This window comes from Neophocaena asiaeorientalis, unplaced genomic scaffold (genome assembly GCF_003031525.2).
Source record: "Neophocaena asiaeorientalis asiaeorientalis breed wild unplaced genomic scaffold, Neophocaena_asiaeorientalis_V1.1 scaffold26, whole genome shotgun sequence".
In the NCBI taxonomy this organism is placed as follows: domain Eukaryota; kingdom Metazoa; phylum Chordata; class Mammalia; order Artiodactyla; family Phocoenidae; genus Neophocaena; species Neophocaena asiaeorientalis.
The window spans coordinates 8,306,462-8,323,228 of NW_020173108.1; positions in this window are offsets into that span (position 1 = coordinate 8,306,462).

The following is a 16,767-nucleotide window of genomic DNA, read 5'->3' on the forward strand; positions in this document are numbered from 1 at the left end:
AGGAGCTTCTCAAGTACCATTTATCCCACTAATTCTATTCTTTGCTTCACAAGAATACATTAGCTTTTTTTTTCTGTCCAGAAATCTATGACTGCCCATTCTAAAGCCATAAATTAAGCAGGAAGCTTTTCTATGCAGAGGTCAAACCTGGATCACTACATGGCTTTTATTTACGCCAAAAGCACGCAGTCTGCCTTGTCCTGGAGAGAGGGGCCTTCCCACAGCAGGAGCTACAGAAACACTGTTGACACAATCAGAAGCCTAGTTTTGCTCCTGTTTCCCTCCTGCCCCCAACAATTAGCCTCACTCAGAATGTCAGCTTGCCCTTATCCTAATGGCACACAGTAGCAAAACAAGAGCTGGCATCTTAGAGCAGCAAGTGAGGGCCTGTCTGGGATTCTTCTCCTGCAATGATTCTCAAGTAACCCTTCCAAAGAGGTAGAAGGCATCACCTTTTTCACGTGAGGCCTCTCAGGTAAGGGCTCCTAGAAACTCACCCTGAGGTGGCTAGAAGTCATGCAGGAATCAGGAGTGCCATGGTCCAAGGGTTTTTCAGACCCGCTGCTCAGATGGACAGGTGGAGGCGGCCACAGCACTGATTTCTGTTCCAGTCTGCGTGCGGGCACCAGCAGATCATCCATTTGGGGAACCATCTGGGGCAAAGGGCTGAAAGGCAGGACCATTCAGGGTCCTGGCCCCACCAGGACACAGCAGAGCTGCCAAAGAAAAGAGGTTCTGCCTTTGCAGTCTGGAGTCCAGCTAACAGGCAGAAGGTCCAGTAATGCAGAAAAAATATTTGCCTGGGGACAGGGGGCCTGGATTCCAGTTTTGAGTCTTTCTTTAATCAGCTTGCCTTGGTCAAGGCTTTTTACAAAAGTATAATTAAGTAAAACCCACTCAAATTGGGTTAGGCCAAATCGGGTCCTGTGTGTACGTCTTACAAAGAATCCAAGGGAAACAAGCAGAATCAAACCATAAAAGAAACTGGAACTAGAAACTAAAAAGCCACGAAGAATCAAGACAGCTTCTCTCTCTCTGTCTCTCTCTTTTCACGTTCTCTCATCTAGTTTTGCTGTGTGGCTATGTCATTTCTGTCCCTGCTTTTGCATGCCCACAGAAGTTAGCCCTCCAAGAGTAGATGTCCCAAGTTCAACCAACCAGCTGAATGCACAAGTATTGCTGAATTTCATTTCCAAATTCCCAGGTGAGAAACTATGACTAGACAGATGGGGTCGGGGGCCTCATCCTGGCCTAATCAGCTGTGGCCTGGAACCGGGGTTGGAGGGTGGGAGTCAGATGGTACTGTATGAAGAAAGCCGTCAGCAGCAACCCCTGAGAATAGGGGAAGAAGGGTGGTGAGGGCGTAGGCACCAGGAGGGGCTTCTTGGGCAGGATACAACATCAAAATGCACCTGCGCTAGTACATAACCTGCTTGAATTCCAATCCTTTGGGGAGCTTAAACTTCTCTTCCCTAAAGTCCTCCCTGTGGGTCTTGAGTTCTGTTCAATAAAGACATCAGCCTTGCAGTAAGATAACATTTCCTAATGTTTGCCCTCAGGAAGAGCAGACAGTCGCTGCACCAAGGTAGTAAACCCTGCGGTCACAAAGGCGATACGGCACTGCAAGGGCAAGTCTGAAAAACTAGGAGACAGATGATGTTAACCATGCTCTTAACCACGTTGCCTAAAGGAGGAGACAGTAGGAGTCTGAGGGAGGTGCTTTAATTAACCTGTTAAAGCCCTAAGGAGACCAATGACAGCATTATCACTGCACTAAATGGATCAGAACTTCCAAATGTCCTACAAAAGTGATTGGATCCCCAAAGGCCTAGAAAGAGTTAGCGTGCCACCCTAAGAGCCCAGCTTGCTACTCCACCAGAGCAAAAGGAGCACTGAGGAGAAGGAGACTGTGCAGCTGGAAGAGGTCCCTTCACAGGAGCAAAGATGCATCTCTAGCTTGTATGGAGACATGTGCCCCACATTATATAAATGGGCCCTTTTTAGGGATTTCTTACTATAATACATTCACATTGGTTACTTCCCAGTTTAGCCCATATATCATCTCTTTTTCACTCCCCTGTCTTCCCACAAATGGTTGAGAAATTATATGACCCAAAGACACCATCCTTGGACTGGGGCTTCCTTCAGGGTCAGTCACTTTTGAATCAAATACATTTAGTTGTCGTCTTGCTATTTTTCTAACTTACTGTCTTCAGTAAATGCTTCAATAAAACGGTCTTTTTATTATTCTGATGGAATTCAGCAAACAGTGTCTATGGGACTTTTGTTTTTGTGAAGTACTCTGTTGCCAGGATACCCAGGGTGAAGATGTCAAAAGAAGACACATTGAAAGGACAAGCTATAGTGAATATCCCAGAATCAGCCCCTTGCATACTAATCATTGATTCACCCTATGCAGTTTCTGTTTGCTATAGGAAAGATCCTAGAGTCCACAGTTTCTAAATAATAAACTATCTGGAGAACAGAAAACATGCATTATTAAAGAGGGCAATGCATGCTTAACTCCCTTCTTTTTTTCTTTTTTTCTTTCCTTTAAAATGTAGCACTAAGACCATCAGAGACAAATTCTGGTATTTCATTAATGCAAGTCAGGGGATGAAAGAGAAATAGATTTCTACACTGACAACTTTGGGAAGAATTTAAAATAGAGTGAAAAGGATGAGAAGAATTAAAGCTACTTCTAACAATAGCAGAAAGACTCCATGATCACGTAATTATTTAAAAAGCATATATTAAGCATTTTGTTAACAAGAAGTTTTTAAGCACCTTCTAGGGACATCGTATAATACTAAATAAGGCTTTCCTTACACTTAAACTAGATACATTTGAAATAAGATAGATATAAAGTTCTATGTCCAAATAAATAAAAACAAGGCAATTCTACAAGTTGAGAATAAAGAGAGTTGAGATTGTCTTGGCAGTAACTCCCAAGCCTGTAGCAGACAACAGATATATTATAAGCAAATCGTATGATGTTTCAGGGGTGGGGGGTATAATTTAATGTTGGACTCTCTCAATAATATTATCCTGATCACATGAATATATTGTACTATTAGAATGTGGGCTAGCCATGCTAGATGATACACAAAGTATCATGTTAATGCAGACACAGTATTTCAAGAAAAATGGGGCTAACTACATACATTCCAGATGAGACCAACAGCCTTGGTGGAGATGTGGAGGAGGGCTAACCAGAGGGAAAATTCTAGAAACTACTCTATCAGAATAATCACTGAAGAAACTGAGGATGTTTAAGCCAGGAGAAGAGAAGTTCACAATGTTGGTGAAAATGCTACTGACATTGCAGGAATCATCTAAATCAACTCTAAATACATCCATCTTGACCAAAAATTGGCCGAACAAAAAACTAGCATTGTTCTCTCATCATTCAACAGTGAGAACTTGAATGTTATATTTCCCCAAAGAAACTAGGCAGCAGTCACCCCTTCGGCCATTCACTGCTAGGTCATAGCACAGGGCCTGGGGTCTAACGGCTCCTTGCTCTCGGAGGTGCCATCACAGTCTGTGTCTGGGGACTGAGCTTGGTTCTGAAGGAGTCTCCTCTCTTGGCCAGGTGCTTTTATATTCAACGAAGAAGGAGAAAGACAATTCAGAGGGTTATTGTCTTCTACAGGGAAGAGGTTTCTCTCTGCCAGTGACAAGTTCTGAGAGAGCCTCAGAGTTCTGGGAGCCGTCGCTTTGAACCTGAGTTTTACCTCAAAGAGACACAAAGCAGCCACAGATTCTGAGCCTCCACTTATGGAAATCCATTCCAAAATTTCTGCCCAATTTTACAACACTCGTCCAAAGAAGGGAATAGAATATAAAAATCATTCTTTTTGAAACAAAACCATCTTTTCCACGATTTATGTAGAAATATGCTGCAAGTACCAGAAGTGTAGCCCACCTGAGACTACTTAAGGTGTTTCTAAAGGAAGAAATTTCTGCCCTTCCTCCCTTCCTGCTGCCAGCCTGACTTTTAAAATAATTTGAGTACAATCATGAACAAGAAGAGGGACCATCAAGACTTCCAGAGAAACATCGGGCCATGAAAAATCAAAAGAATAATAGAGTCAGCCTACACCAACAGTATGGAAAAACCAGAATTTTTATATTGAAAAATCCAGGTTAATTTATATACTGGGTAGACCAGCATATCTTACAGAGTGATATAAGGATTAATTGCATTGATTATACTTAGAGAGTGCTTACTACTTATCATTAAAATGATTAGGAAAAGAAATAACAGTTTGTTGTGAACTGATAGCAGCATTTTAAAATAGCTTCTTAGCTTTTCAATATGCATAACTTTAAAAGGTTCATGCCTTTGACCTTATAATTCCTCTTCCTTAATTTTCACACTAAAGAAGTAATCCCAAATGCATACAAAGAATGATATTTCAAAAAATTGAAAAAAAAAGAAATCTAACATTTGAAGAATAATTATGTTTCAGAAAAATTCATCCAATGGAATTTTAATATGATAAAATTATAATATGAGCCAAAAAGGGTGGGAGGGGATAGAAAACTTGTAGAAATACGACCAAATAAAACATGCCAAAACAGTGGATGCATTTGAATGGTAGAAACACGGATAATATTTCCCATAATAAACATGATGAGGACCGTTAAGTAAAGGCATGTCAAAGGCATAACTTCTCCTGTAGTTATCTTTATTCTACGTGAAGTACTAAATGGGTCACAGAGAAAGGAAAAAATAGAATCTGGTTGTGTCTAGACCTTTACATCTTGCAGGTACATGACACTGGTCACTTTAATTCATGTTTAACCAGCTGAAACCAACTGCCTCAGAATGGTTGTGTCTGGACCAACTTTTCTGTTGGTCTTGACAGCACAGCCATCTGCCACTTTTTTTTTCTTTCAGATTAATTTTCTTCTGCTATTGGAGACTGAAGTCCCGGAGACCTCACCAGCCTTTCCACAGAAATGCCATGTTTTCAGAGGAAGCTGAGTTTGCTTCAAGATAACACGAGAGAGACTTCCCTGGTGGCGCAGTGGTTAAGAATCCACCTGTCAATGCAGAGGAAATGGGTTTGATCCCTGGTCCGGGAAGATCCCACATGCCACGGAGCAACTAAGCCTGTGAGCCACAGCTACTGAGCCTGCGCTCTAGAGCCCACAAGCGACAACTACTGAGTCCACATGCCACAACTACTGAAGCCCGTGTGCCTAGAGCCTGTGCTCTGCAACAAGAGAAGCCACCACAGTGAGAAGCCCACACACCACAACGAAGAGTAGCCCCCCACTTGCCACAACTAGAGAAAGTCCGTGTGCAGCAATGAATACACAACACAGCCAAAAAATAAAATAAAAATAAATAAATAAATAAGAGAGAAAGAGAACACGAGAGATGGGCTGGGGCATCGAAAAGCATCAAAAGCCTCAATACATGAAATACACTGAGAAACATCAAACGTGCCCTGGAGGATCCAAGTGTAATTATTATGTACATCTGAGTGGAAACAATTTCCATGCTACTTTTAAAATCGGCATTCCTGTGTCTTGTACCAGAATTACTTTTAATTCATTTCCTCCTTTGCCCTCTAGCTCTCTTCTTCACTTAATTCTCTGCCCTATTTCCATCACAAATATTTGTTTCAACTGTAGCTAGGTACAATCCAGCCCTACCCTCACCTCAGGTGAAAAGACTTTGTCCTTAAACAAACTTCATAACTCCCTGTTGGGTTTCAGGCACACTTCTGGATGTTTTCACTTACACATATATTGACCCAGTTAATTCTCATAAAAACACTGCTATTATTTCTATTCTCTAGATGAGAAAACTGAGGCTCAGAGATTTTAAATTACTTTTCCATCACTCATGGAAAATCCAGGGTGTAGAAGAAGATTGTTAATTCTAAACCTCTTTTTTCTACTCTACCAAAATGGATGTTCCCTGGATGACATCTGTTCTGGCTTTCCTAGAAATAGTATAACCATAAAATTTACCATCCAAATGGGGACAACTTTTAGAGGGAAAGGAGCATTGTTCATAATTGTGCTGGGACAAACCGGCAAAAATTTGGACCAGTTGGGGAAACCTGGAATAGTTATCCTAACTAACATGGGAAAGATACAAAATGTAGCCAAGAGCCTCCTACAGTCAACCACACACACAACTATGTGTGTAAGGAACATGTCACAACCTGACAAACAAAAAGTTGTCGGCTGAATGAGAGTCACTGAGCCACTGATGTGTCCCAAGGAACCATACCTAACAGAACATGGGCAGGGACAATTCAGTCAGTGAAGTCATGCAAAATAATCATGCCTGAAAGGAAGCCACACTATTGGGATATCACTAAAGACAATCAGGAAGAAACGGACAAATTCTTAGAAGGGTACAGTCTCCCAAGACTGAACCAGGAAGAAATAGAAAATATGAACAGATCAATCACAAGTAATGAAATTGAAACTGCGATTAAAAATCTTCCAGCAAATAAAAGTCCAGGACCAGATGGCTTCACAAGTGAATTCTATCAAACATTTAGAGAAGAGCTAACACCCATCCTTCTCAAACTCTTCCAAAAAATTGCAGAGGAAGGAACACTCCCAAACTCATTCTATGAGGCCACCATCACCCTGATAGCAAAACCAGAAAAAGATACTACCACAAAAAGAAACTTACAGACCAATATCACTAATGGATATAGATGCAAAAATCCTCAACAAAATACTAGCAAACAGAATCCAACAACACATTAAAAGGATCATACACCATGATCCAGTAGGATTTATCCCAGGGATGCAAGGATTCTTCAATATAAGCAAATCATTCAGTGGGATACACCATATTAACAAATCAAAGAATAAAAACCATATGATCATCTCAATAGATGTGTAAAAAGCTTTTGCCAAAATTCAACACCCATTTATGATAAAGACTCTCCAGAAATCGGGCATTGAGAGAAACTACCTCAACATAATAAAGGCCATATATGACAAACCCACAACAAACATCATTCTCAATGGTGAAAAACTGAAAGCATTCCCTCTAAGATCAGGAACGAGACAAGGATGTCAACTATTGCCTCTATTATTCAACACAGTTGTTGAAGTCCTAGCCACAGCAATCAGAGAAGAGAAAGAAATAAAAGGAATGCAAATTGGAAAAGAAGAAGTAAAACTGTCACTGTTTGCAGATGACATGATACTATACATAGAGAATCCTAAAGATGCCACCAGAAAACTACTAGAGCTAATCAATGAATCTGGTAAAGTTTCAGGGTACAAAATTAATGCACAGAAATCTCTTGCATTCCTATATACTAACAAGGAAAGATCAGAAAGAGAAATTAAAGAAACAATCCCATTCACCATTGCAACCATGGCAACAAAAAGAATAAAATACCTAGGAATAAACCTACCTAAGGAGGTAAAAGACCTGTACTCAGAAAACTATAAGACACTGATGAAAGAAATCAAAGATGACACAAACAGATGGAGAGATATACCATGTTCTTGGATTGGAAGAATCAATATTGTGAAAATGACTATACTACCCAAAGCAATCTACAGATTCAATGCGATCCCTAACAAATTACCAATGGCATTTTTTACAGAACTAGAACAAAAAGTCTTAAAATTTGTACGGAGACAGACACAAAAGACCCCGAATAGCCAAAGCAATCTTAAGGGAAAAAAACGAAGCTGGAGGAATCAGGCTCCCTGACTTCAGACTATACTACAAAGCTACAGTAATCAAGACAATATGGTACTTGCACAAAAACAGAAATATAGATCAATGGAACAGGATAGAAAGCCCAGAGATAAACCCACACACTTATGGTCAACTAGTCTATGACAAAGGAGGGAAGGATATATAATGGAGAAAAGACAGTCTCTTCAATAAGTGGTGCTGGGAAAACTGGACAGCTACATGTAAAAAAATGAAATTAGAACACTCTCTAACACTATACACAAAAATAAACTCAAAATGGATTAAAGAACTAAATGTAAGTCCAGACACTATAAAACTCTTAGAGGAAAACATAGGAAGAACACTCTTTGACATAATCATAGCAAGTTCTCTTTTGACCCACCTCCTAGAGTAATGGAAATAAAAACAAAAGTAAACAAATGGGACCTAATGAAACTTAAACGCTTTTGCAAAGCAAAGGAAACTATAAACAAGACGAAAAGACAACCCTCAGAATGGGAGAAAATATTTGCAAATGAATCAACGGAGAAAGGATTAGTCTCCAAAATGTATAAAAAGCTCATGCAGCTTAGTATTAAAAAAACAAACAACCCAATGAAAAAATGGGCAGAAGACCTAAATAGACATTTCTCCAAAGAAGACACACAAATGGCCAAGAGGCACATGAAAACATGCTCAACATCACTGATTATTAGAGAAATGCAAATCAAAACTACAATGAGGTATCACGTCACACCAGTCAGAATGGCTGTCATCAAAAAATCTTCAAACAATAAATGTTGGAGAGGGTGTGGAGAGAAGGGAACCCTCTTCCACTGTTGGTGGGAATGTAAATTGATACAGCCACTATGGAGAACAATATGCAGGTTCCTTAAAAGACTAAAAATAGAACTACTATATGATCCAGCAATCCCACTACTGGGCATATAGCTAGAGAACATCATAATTCAAAAGGACACATGAACCACAGTGTTCATTGCAGCACTATTTACAATAGCCAGGTCATGAAGCAACCTAAATGCCCATCGACAGACAAATGGATAAAGAATATGTGGTACATATATAAAATGGAATATTACTCAGCCATAAAAAGGAACAGAATTTGGTCATTTGTAGAGATGTGGATGAACCTAGAGAGTGAAGTAAGTCAGAAAGAGAAAAACAAATATCATATATTAACGCATATACATGGAATCTAGAAAAGTGATACAAATGAACTGGTTTGCAAGGCAGAAATAGAGATACAGATGTAGAGAACAAACGTATGGACACCAAGGAGGGGAAGCGGGGGTTGGGGGTGGGATGGGGGTGGTGGGTAGAATTGGGAGATTGGGATTAACATATATATACTAATATGTATAAAATACATATGTATAAAATACATAACTAATACATACATAACTAATAAGAACTTGCTGTATAAAGAATATAAATAAAATAAAATTACCAGAAGAGACATTTTAGAAAAGTCTTTTGGAAAATCAAAACCAATAATCCATGTTAAAGCTGGAATCTCTAGTAGGATCTCCAGCAGCTTAGGAAATTGACTGGGTTGTATTTAAATCTATATGTATCCTAGTTCCTGAAGAGTAGCTTTGTGCAGTCACTATCTCCAGAATAGCTGATCCCAGTTCACTGAGCACTGATGGGTTTGTTCATATGTTTTCACTCATCACACCCAAAATAGTGCATCAGAGGGAGGCAACATCACACAGTAGTCAAAGAGCTGGAGTCTGCACTCAGAGAACATGATTTCAAATCCTGGTTCCACCTCTCATTAAATGTGTGACTGCAAGCATTACTTAATTGCTATAGGTTTCAGTTTCTTCCCCTTCAAAAATGGAGAAGGGGTAATAATGGTGCTTACCTCACAGTGGGGTTTGAGAGTTAAGTGAGTCAATATATGTGAAATGGTAGAACAGTGTCTGACAAATACTATATACCAAGTAAGTGCTGATTCTCATTATGGATAATAGAAACACATGGATTGCTTCTCACAATTAGACAAATTGTTCATACTTCTTGTTGTTTCAATCCCTGTTCCGGAAAGAACGTGAGGCAGCTAACAAAAGTAAAATACAGTAGAATAGCATAATTTTCAAGCGGGAGCAAAAGAAATAAAAGCAAGGGTGGAGCTAAAATTAAGCTAGTGTACTTACTGCATTTTTTTATTGTGAGTTGACCTCGTAAAGGAAAGACAATAGTTAGAGAAATAGGGAAGCTGCATCCTCATGTACGATAAGCCTTATAGCAGATGCTACAGCCTATTCTTAAATAATTTTCTGGTTGGTGTGTCATTATTGCTTCCTTTGAAGTGAACATCTTTGCTGGTTTTGTTCTCTTTCCTTTGCATCACTAATCCTTAACGCTCATGCAGAAATGTATAGCAGGGATGAGGAACCACTACTAGAGAGAAGACGGGGAGAAGGTGAGGAGGTGGAAGGTTAGAACAAAGGCAGACAGTGCAAAAGGCAAGGAGGAGAATCAGGGCGTCTAAGGGGCTTACAGCACTCCCTCCCCAGTCCTAGAAAGATGTGCTCTATATACGCCAGAGTCCTCTGGGGCTCCCAGGATCTACAAGAAACTCCCAGCCTGACTTCTGTTTCCAATTAATGTTGCCCATTAACATTTTCATGAGGTGATGCATTTGTCTTCTGAATATGGTAATGATCTGAGTTCTTCCTTGTCTTGGGAGAATTTATTCACCAAAAGTGTCTGCTCCAGGAACCAATTAGGAGAGCACTGTCTTAAAGAATTTTACTGTGGTTCCATCATCAGGATTAACTTCAGTGTAGGTCATGTTTACATGTCACAGAAACAAGGAAGTTACTGATATTCTAGAACTGGTTGATTACAATAACAATTCATGTTTAGACTCATGAAACTAGAGGGGACCTTTGAGGGATCATTGAATTCTGTTTCCTTATTTTGCAGCTGAGATGAAATAACTTTCCTCAGACCACCTTACACTAATCTTATTAGAGTAAGGGTAGATGCACAAAAGTGAATTTTTCTGTCAAAAGAGTTTATTGGAACACAATGCATGATTTTCCTCATGTTTCAGTTTTGTCAGTGTCTGAGCATCTTTCCTGCTCTAAGCTGCTGTCTCAGGGGCTAGATGTGTCAGGATGTTCACTACAGTTGTCCTGAGGGGGCCATTCAGGACGCTCTGTTGATTCCTTTCTGGCTGCCCAGCTGCCATCTGTCAGTGTAGCCATTTTTATTTCTCATGAGAATCAGCTATGACTTGAGGTGAGTTCCTACTCCTCAAGGGGAAACCACATCACCAAGATTACTACACTGGGAAGCACATTTCCTTCAAAATTTAATCAGTCAACTCTAGCTGGAGAATCAGAAGGTAATTCTGTCCTTGTGTGCATGAGCATGAGCTTTATGCCACCTATTTTTCTGACTTCTTAGAAGCATGGTGGCAAAAGAAATGGCCCCTGGCAATAGACTGCCTTGGTTATCAGCTACATGATCTTAGGCTAACCTCGCTAAGCTTCAGTTTCCTTATATGAGAATAGAGACTCTAACAATAGTACCAATGACATATGGTTATTGCATGATGTAAATGAGATAAACCAAGTAAAGCACTAGTACATGTAGGCATTAAATAAAGCAAAAGAAGTATCTCAAGCCTGGGGAGTAGACAGACACTCATTTAACATAATAAGGCAATAAAAAGAGATGCCAAGCTATCAGGAGATTAACCTTTGTAATGCAAGACATCTGACTGTTTTTTTTAGATATTTCACTCAGAGAACAGACCTCCAGGCTTCTTCTCCCTCCCCTTCTTCACCCTCATGACTCTATGCTTTCAAGGCTACCACTCCCCCACGCCCCCACACACATTCCATTCAGCAAAAAAAAAAAAAAAAAAAAACAAATACTGGATTGAGCAAAAAATGACTATCACCCATGTTTTGAGGCTGGACACAGGAAAAGGCAGAAACATGAGGGATGGGGAGCAAAGGGGTTAAAAGCACTGAGAAACTGTAGGGATTGCCATAAGGAAGAAGGAGGGAAGGCCATCCATGTATCCAACACCCCCAAGAATCTAGAATTCAACTTGTGGGCAAATTGAATAGATCAAGGAATCTAATTTTGCTTCATGGGCCAAATGGGGATTGGGCAGGGGAGTACATGCTGTTTTCCCCCATCCCTACCTCCAACTTCTATCAAACACTTGGATTTCTCCATTTGGAGCTCGGGAGGTAGAGAGAAACAGGTACAGCATTTAGCAACCATCATAGTAATAGCTGACTCAAACAAGAATTATCAAAGGATGAAAAAACAATTGGGTAAAAGTTTGATGGCAAACAGGATGCTTATGTAGTTTCCAAATACTAATTACAAAGAAGAAAGTGTAACTTTACAGTTGATGCCTCATAACCACACAATCCAAGCTAACATCATCAATAATGAGACAAACGGATATTACCTGCCTCCTGATATGATTCATTAAGATGGATACAATATCACTTGTATAGTATTCCTTCCAAAAATGCATAACCTGAAAGTAATCATGAGGAAAGAGTCAGACAAACACAAATCACTGGGCATTTCACAAAACAACTGGCCAGGTACTCTTTCAAAATGCCAATGCCATGAAGGACAACTAAAGGCTGAGGAACTATTCCAGATTAAAGGAGACTCAAGAGTACAATAAGTGATCCTAGATTTGATCCTGAATCAAGAGAAAAATGATACGTATAAGAGATATTATTGAGATGAGAGCTAAACATGAACTTCATATTAAAGACTACTGTTATATCAGTGTTAAGTTTCCTGCATCTGATCATTATATTGTGGGTATGTAAAAGAATATTCTTGTTTTTAAGAGATACACACAGAAGTATTTAGGGGTAAAAGTTATGGCATCTTGGGCTTCCCTGGTGGCGCAGTGGTTGAGAGTTCGCCTGCCGATGCAGGGGACACAGGTTCGTGCCCCGGTCCGAGAAGATACCGCATGCTGCGGAGCGGCTGGGCCCGTGAGCCATGGCCGCGGAGCCTGTGCATTCGGAGCCTGTGCTCCGCAACGGGAGAGGCCACAGCAGTGAGAGGCCCGCGTACCGCAAAAAAAAAAAAAAAGTTATGGCATCTCAAATCATTTAGCAAGTTTCATAAGAAGGAAGAGGAGGAGTAGGAAGAAAAGAAGTATGTGCAAGGGGGTGGTGGAGCATGTAGAAAGAGAGAAACAAAGCCAAGACTGCAAAATGTTAACATTGGTGAATCTAGGTAAAGGGGTAAGGAAGTTCATTACATTATACTTGCATCTTTCTGTAAGTTTGAATTTTTTCCAAACAAAACATTGTGTAAAACATTAGAGAAAAAGAGAGAGCAAGACATATATATAAGACAAACAACAAGCTGATTGCAAGATGGACTTTCTATGGAAGGCACCACCTCCTTGCATGTGAGGCACGCTGGCCTGCATCACTTGGGGTGCCTGGCTGAGCTCCCATATTGTTGCAGGCTCCGAGGGTGTGACCACCAATCATTGTGCTTTCACGGCAAAGACAGACTGCTGATTTTGTGTGGACTTAATTCTTTTGGAATTTACTAAATTTTTTTTTTTTTTTTTTTAGTAAAACTCCTCTTATGTTACCTACCGATCAGGAAGAATAGGTAACTAGTTAACTGCAAAAAGTTTATGAAAGCAGCAAACCATTTTCAAAAATTACACATATATGGCTTAAATACTTCTTTCCCCTTGAAACTTTGTGTATTTTCTTTGAGTGGGTGTTTGCCAGTTAGAGTTGCATGTTGTCTTTCTTGCATCAAGTACATTCATACAACCCATACGTCACCAATTATTTCCAGATTTAGTTTCTTTAAAGTTGAAAGTGCATTTCTTCTAGATGTTTACTTCTTTTCAATCATTTACAGGTGTCTCGCCCACTAATTTTACATAGACTTTTTAAGCACTTGACTTTATCGAGTTCCTCCAGAGCATTCAACTTATTTTTCATAGGAAAAAAAGAACCTCTTTCCTTACATGTATCATCAGTTTATGTAATATCTAATTAAATTCTATAATTACAATCTGAAGCACAACTGGGAGGAAGAGATTTGGAAACAAATGCGACTGGGTCTTGGTTAGCACACAGGCATACAGCTCACTCAGGAAGAAGAACGAGGGCGTGATGCTGAGTTGCCGACAGGCTATATGCATTCAGTGGCCATGAGCTCCAGCCAACATGTGTTAGAGAAGAAATGGAAGAACACCGGTTAATTCCATGAGGAGTTGGGTGTCACTACGTAGAGATCATTAAAAGATTTTCTGTATTTACTGACTTTCAGCCAGCAAAAAAAGATTTGATACTCCAAGGATAAAAATACCCTTCTGGTGATGAATATTAATTCTCTATGAAATTTACCACATATCAGAGAAACTAAAAATAGGAATTTGGTTACATACAGAAAATTGAGTGCCTACTATGTGCCAGGCACTGTTCTATGTACTGGGGTACAGAGCTTCCAACATCATGGGTCTAGTTTTGTGGTGGGCCTGCTGGGCTCGGTTTTTCTACCCCGGAGGAATCGGCAAAAAATGCTTGCTTGACTGAATAAGCAAGAAATTAATTCAAGGCTGTCCTTTTTCTCTTCTGAGGAACTGGAAGGATGACAAAGAGGGAATTTTCTTACCCTGTGTCGAGTTAAATGATGTTATCATTTGCCACATATGCAACATGTTGTTTATGGTACAGTCAAGTGATCATGACGCCTGAAACCAAGTGATAGATGGGATATGGCTGGAGCGGCAGCAGAAAAACAAGGAAAAATAGCCATAATTAACATATGGAGGCACACTGATGCAATTTGGTGTCTTCTTTTACTTAAGCAATTTTCTAAATTTGAGATGATTCCTTTAATTAATCATAGAGCCAAGGCTTTTCAGTTTCCAGTATTTATCTTTACCTTCAAATTACATCGAAAAGACTGCTGCTGCTTTTAATAGAAAGAACCTTGCCTTCAAGTGGGAAAGGAAACTTGGGAAGGTTCCTGAAATATTTGGGTTAAAGAACATAGCTATAGGTTCCAGCATTGATCTCTGCATTGCCTACCCCCCTAACTGGGTCTACCTCTCTTTGCCTGTAATCTGTATCCACTCCCCTCCTTCCTCAGCTCCCATCCCCACAAGGCAGGCCGTCCCCTCTGCAGACATACATCCACCTCTAAGCCCGATGAATAAAAGTGGCCCTGCTAAGAGTGGCTTCCTCCTTCCTCTCCCTGAATTGAATCCTATACTTTGCTAAATGCTCAAATCAAGGCTCCCTTCCTCTGAGCAATTTTCTGTCCCCACTCCTGTCTTATGGATACATAAAAGTGCATCTCATGAATACTTCTTAGGAATGACCAAGTTCAAACTCTTTTATCAGAAGAAAACCGAGACAGGAAGAGAATGAATAGCACAGCCCCTGTCATATGGTAGAATGGGAGCAAAACTCAAAGTATCCTCTTTCTCAGCTAAGGGCCCTTTCTACTCTCTTATTTTTATTACTTTAGCACTTATTCATATAGCCTCTGCATAACTGCCCTGAACTTGCTTCCCATCAGAATCCATCTGATTCAGTTATGTGAAGCCTGCCCACCCAATTAGCATGCAGGTTCCTTGAGGGTAGGGACTGTGCCTTTCATGTCCTCAGCTTGCACAGAGCGAGGAGACACTGACTAAAGGACAGTTGAATTTAATTAGCTAAATCTCAAACCAGACAGCATCAGATCCTTCCTCCCAGAAACCTCTCAGTGCCCCAATAATCTCAGCCAGCACACGTCTTCTGATTGCATTTCCAGGCCCCCCTGTGCTTTTGATTAACTTCTGTATTTTTCAGCCGTTGCATTGCCAAAGCATCCATTTTGTTTCCCCAGGTGGGATATAGAACTGGAGGTAACAGGCAGTTAATAAGCTTAACAGGTAGGGACAGAGGCTCATTAACGGTTGCTCTGTGATTTGTGGTCAGTTCCCACAGCACCTAAATCTTGAAATAAATATATTCAGAGACTCGCTATTCCGGAAGAGGACATGGATCATTTTTCTTTCATTAACCATGAGCCACTACAGCAACATTTTTATTTATATGCACACTTCCAAGCCTAAAAGCTTGTCCCTTTAAACCTGCTCGCAGTAAATTTTGATCAGCCCTTGATGAAAGAAGACTTATGGATCGGAGACAACCTGGTAACCATCTGTGCCCAATGCATATTAAAGGAAATGTAAATTCACAAAAGCCTCCCCAGCATGTATCAGTTTATCCACTCTGGGAAGACAGAGGATGATTAGATGATCGGGGACCAAAGCTCCAGATTCAGCAGGGCCATGTTAATGAGGAACTTTGCTGAAGTACACAACAGGGAGGTACCTTCAAAAACAGAAATTTCTAGCTAAAGGGTGTGTCCAGTTATCCTTTCTCTGGTTATCTATCTGATGTGGTAGACACTTACAGAGGCCCCTGTCTAACCATAAGATCTCACACACACACACACACACGCACACACACATGCATCTCTGAGCCATAATGAATATGGGTCTAGGCAGCCATGTTAATATTAATCACTCCTCTCTACTCCTCTAATAATAATCACTCCTCTCTACTACCACCACCCACTCTCCTCCCTCCCCCTGCTGCCCTACGTCCATAGCCTTGGAGCTGCTTTGGACTCAGGCTGCTAGGCCTATCTATGATCAGAACTTGGGTAATCGCCATATCCCACCCTCTGAACCCTTTGAATTTACTCTAACTTAATCTCAACTAATCAGATTTTTTTTTTTTCTGTGACTTTGGAATTGGCACTGAGAGGATCAGCTCTGCTGTTTGCCTGAACTGAGGGCTTTGTAAAACTGGGAGCTAAGAGGTGGCGTCTTCTGCCATGTGCTGGAAGTAACAGCAAAGGTTGGTGCAGTGAGAGATGAAAAAAGCAGGTACACAGTGACAAGTTGGGAGCCAGAGCCTGGCAAGTCTCAGAGGGAGGCAGAAAAAGAAAGAAACTGTGTTGCATTTTGGACATTTTCCAGGTGCTGGGCCCAGCCAGCCCTGGGCCCATGCCTAGCCTTCCCTTGA